The following is a 4579-nucleotide window of genomic DNA, read 5'->3' as shown; positions in this document are numbered from 1 at the left end:
AGAGCTTCACAAGTCGATTGTAGGTAGCTTGGACTCCGGAGTGGCCACCCAATGCACTGGCATGGAATTCTTGCAAGAGCATTTGTTGGACCGTAGTGTTGTGTCCAATCCAAACTCGCCCTTTGTATCTGATCAACCCATCTTGGACGGAGAATGGATGCTCGAGAGGGTCCTGCTCAACTGCGGCTGCCAACAGCCGAGTACATTGTGGGTCATTGTGGTATCCTTCTTTCACTGCCTGTAGCCACATTGGCACTCACACAGTTAAAGCCAGAGCTTGATCTGAATGATTCCCTCGGCATGACAGGGCGTCCGCTGCATGATTGGTAGCACCCTTCCAATACTCAATGGTGTATCGGAGACCCAGGAGTTTTGTTAAGGCTTTATGTTGCCACGGGGTAGTGAGGCGCTGCTCATCCAAGCACGACAAGCTCCTGTGGTCAGTGCGGAAGGTGAAAGCCGACAAGAGCAAGTACGGCCTCCAGCGGTCGATTGCCATTAGAATGGCCAAGCATTCTTTCTCATAGGTGGATAGAGTTTGCAATTTGGGGCCTAGTGCTTTGCTGAGGAAGGCGATACGGTGCTGCTCCTGCATGAGCACAGCTCCGATACCACAATCTGATGCATCCGTCTCCAGAATAAACGGCTTTGAAAGATCTGGAAGAGCCAAGACCGGGGCTGTGGTCAGTCCTGTTTTGAGTGCAACAAAAGCCTCTTCATGCAACGATGTCCAGACGAAGACAGTGTTCTTCTTCAGCAAATCAGTCAGCGGTCTGCTAATGACGCCATAGTTGCGGACAAACTTCCGGTAATAACCCGCTAAACCCAAGAATTTCCTCACTTCCTTGGCTGTGCCTGGCCTTGGCCAATCACGCACCTTGTCCACCGTGTTGGGGTCCGTGTGCACTCCTTCCGCACTAACCACATGACCGAGATACTTTAGTTGTGGGCGACAGAAAGTACATTTGCTCAGCTTCACCTTCAGCGAGTACTGCTGCAACCTTTGAAATACCGATCGGAGCAACAGTAGATGCCCTTCCAAAGTGCGGCTATAAATGAGTATGTCGTCAATAAAGACGAGCACTCCTTTGCGTAGCAGAGGACCCAACACAATGTGCAAGCCATTCTGGAATGTGGAAGGCCCCCCTGTGACTCCGTTGGGCATAACTTTAAACTCGAAATGGCCATGGTGGGTTTGGAACGCTGTTTTTGCTTCATCTTAAGGGCGCATACGGATCTGATGATAGCCGGAACGCAGATCCAGACTAGTGAACCAAGCAGCACCAGCCAATTCGTCAAGGAGTTCATCTATAATTGGCATTGGAAATCTGTTTTTAATCGTGATCGCGTTCAAGTGGCGATAATCAACACAGAACCTCCATTCACCATCCTTTTTGAGAACTAATAAAATCGGCGATGCAAACGGACTCTTTGCTGGGCTGAATGATCCCTTGAGCTAGCATGTCAGCAACGATTTTCTCAATCTCATCTTTTTGGGCTGGTTGTAACGATACGGCCTCAGATTCACCGGCTTAGCCCCTGGTATAAGTTCAATTACATGATCAAACTCCCTCTGCGGTGGCAATCCCCGCGGCTCCTCAAAGAGCGAATCAAACTCTTGCAAGAGTTCAGCAACTTCCGTGGGTACATCGTCAGGTGGAACAAGGGAAGATTCACTGGTCCGGTTTCCCCACATCTCTGGCAACTTGGGAAGACCTGGTGCCGCTTCGGACGCGCTTCCCTCGAGCTTTGGCTTGGGGACAAGCCAAAAATGTAAACGGCGGGGAAATGTCATGAAAACAGGTGAAGACCCCGAAGCCCAGAAGACTCAAGTGGAGCCCAGTCGGCCCAGATGGCTGGCCCAGCCCAACTCACGCTACACTGGGCCGACCTGGACTAAGTGAGTGGGTGTATATGTAGCTCGCAACAGAGAGTGTGGAGGCATCGAGAAAGATCAGAACCCTAGACCCGGCCGCCTGTGGCGGATTCCCCTCTCCCACCTCCAAGCTCTCCTCTCGAATGCTCCTTCTTGCTGCCTGAGATGTCTGTATCCACTTGTATCTGAGCTTGGATCTATGTAAGAGAGTATTAAGCCTGTGACATGGAAGTAAGAGGTCTTGGTTTAATTATGTATGTCCTAATAGCATTTATTTCAGCATATATTGTAACTTTTTGCTTATACTTTTCTCTTTGTATTGTATCTTTTTTTCTTCTCTCTTTCACTTCTGTTATATATTTTTGACATTACTACACACCTTCTACTGAATGTTCATTTGCTTATAAATTTACTAAAAATATAGTATTTTTTTAGGTTTGATAGATTTTATTTTAGATGCAGTCTCTTTTTCCATGTAAATTGTTTCCTTGCAATTTTATAGATTTGATTACGTATTCAATCTCTTACTTTCTTGTAATTTCATACATTTTTCTTGTTCTGGATATTCATCTTCAAAATCCTGTGTTGCCACTGATTTGGTTGTCATTATGTTGTACCTTTGTTGCCTTGTGTTTAATGTACCATTTCAGTTTCAAGATGACCTGTCTACACGTCATGAGAAAAGGAAGGAAAAAAACTATGTACATTTATAGCCCTCACCACCAACGGTTATAATCACATTTACACATGATTTATCGTTTTCCTCTGATTAATAGTCTCATACAGGAGTACATTATCTGTTAAAGGTAATGTCTTTGCCAGAACCTCTCAACAAAATGGACACTTGTCCGTTTGATCGGAAACACAAAGCACAGCTAAGCCAGCACCTATACCTATCGCAGCCTATTTAACACACTGAAACAAGTCGATCAGAAGCACAACACTTACAACTCAACCAGCAAAGCCCTAAAGGCAAGTGCGACTACTTGCATTGCACCTTGGCTTGCTCTAGCCATGGAGAACGCCGACGTCCCCAACGGAGCAGCGGCGCCGGCGCCTACCCAGGCGACCCCGGCGGTGAGGGAGCAGGACCGGCTGATGCCCATCGCGAACGTGATCCGCATCATGCGTCGCGCGCTCCCTGCCCATGCCAAGATCTCCGACGACGCCAAGGAAGCCATCCAGGAGTGTGTGTCGGAGTTCATCAGCTTCGTCACCGGCGAGGCCAACGAGCGGTGCCACATGGAGCATCGCAAGACCGTCAACGCCGAAGATATCTTGTGGGCCCTAAACCGCCTCGGTTTCGACGACTACATCGTGCCCCTCAGTGTGTTTCTGCACCGCATGCGCGACCCCAATGCGGCGACAGGTGGTGCCGCCGCAGGCGACAGGCGCACCGTGATGAGTGCACCTTCCCGCGCGGCCCCGCCCATGCGCCACGCCGTGCCGCTGCAGGCTCAGATACAGCGTCCGGTGTACGCGCCTCCGGCTCAAGTGCAGGTTCAGAATCAGATGCAGCGGCCAGTTTATGCGCCCCTAGCTCCGATGCCGGTTCAGAATCAAGTGAAGTGGCCCATGTACACTCCCCCAGCTCCGGTGCAGGTTCAGATGCAGCGGGGCGTCTACGCGCCCCGGGCTCCAGTGCAGGGTTACACTGTCGGGATAACGCCCGTGCGGCCCAACGTCGGCGGCCAGTGCCATGTGTTCGGCGGAGAACAGGTCGTGGCCCAACAATACTACGGGTACGGGTACGGGTAAGGTGCGTACGGTGCAGGTAGCAGCAAAGGAGGAGCCTGTGCCGACGAGGGGAGCTCGTCCAACGGCGTGCCGGTGCCGGGGGAGGGCACGGGAGAGCCGGAGCCAGAGCCAGCAGCAGAAGGATCGCAGGACAAGCCCGTTCAATCTGACTAGTCGCGTGGGCAGCGCTCGTTAGCTTCTGTGTCCTGCGTACTGTAATAATTTGCCGTGTTGATCCGGCCGTGGTTTATGTGTGCGTACTTCTTACCTAATGTGGGCTTGTCCTCTAGTAATTCATGTACTCTTTGTTGTTGAAGTTATCGTCGCTTAATTTGGTTTCTCTTACTTTGGCTACTCGCAATTGATGATCCTATGAAAAGCTGCATTTGTTTCCAAAAGAGTTTCCGACCTCAGCATCGTTATGCGATGTGTAGAATGCAGTACACAATATTTTGCGTTGCAAATTGTAGCTCCGTATAACGTTATGAATATGTCATGTTCACGGGTCATATGGTCGCTCACGCTCAAACAAAAGTCATACTCTCTGTATCTCTCCATCTACTTCTATCTCTCACTCTCCAGCCACATGTACGTTCATATGTGCGTCGGTTAGCAAAGTGGTCATGAATGAGTTTGGAGCGACGTAGGTACTTCAAAGCCTTTGGCCTGTGATGACATCTTGCATGCGTAGCTGGAAAGGGAACTGCCTGACGTTGTTGTACTGATGGGGTGCACGCCCGCGGACTGGCATGGAGCGGTGAAAGGGCATCGTCGCGCGCTGCATGATCGATAGACTTGCGCGAACTTCCCTCTCAGCAAACCACACGTGCATACACAGGGGAAAAACAGAGCAACGTGTGCCTCGCAGCGATAGTTGTGCGGCTCGCAACCATTGTGGCTTTGTCTTCGTCGCTCCGGTCGCCCACCATCGTAGCGCCACTGGGCTCTTGCATCATCCCCCACTCC

General features: G+C 50.6%; 1 pseudogene; it reads left to right on the top strand.

Moving 5' to 3' along the window:
* Positions 1-2829: 2829 nt before the first annotated feature.
* Positions 2830-3977, top strand: LOC125524562 (annotated as a pseudogene).
* The last annotated feature ends 602 nt before the right edge of the window (positions 3978-4579 follow it).

The sequence above is a fragment of the Triticum urartu genome, chromosome 7 (assembly GCF_003073215.2).
Source record: "Triticum urartu cultivar G1812 chromosome 7, Tu2.1, whole genome shotgun sequence".
In the NCBI taxonomy this organism is placed as follows: Eukaryota; Viridiplantae; Streptophyta; class Magnoliopsida; order Poales; family Poaceae; genus Triticum; species Triticum urartu.
The sequence above is the reverse complement of the archived record's forward strand: the minus strand, read 5'-3'. Positions and strand labels throughout refer to the sequence as shown.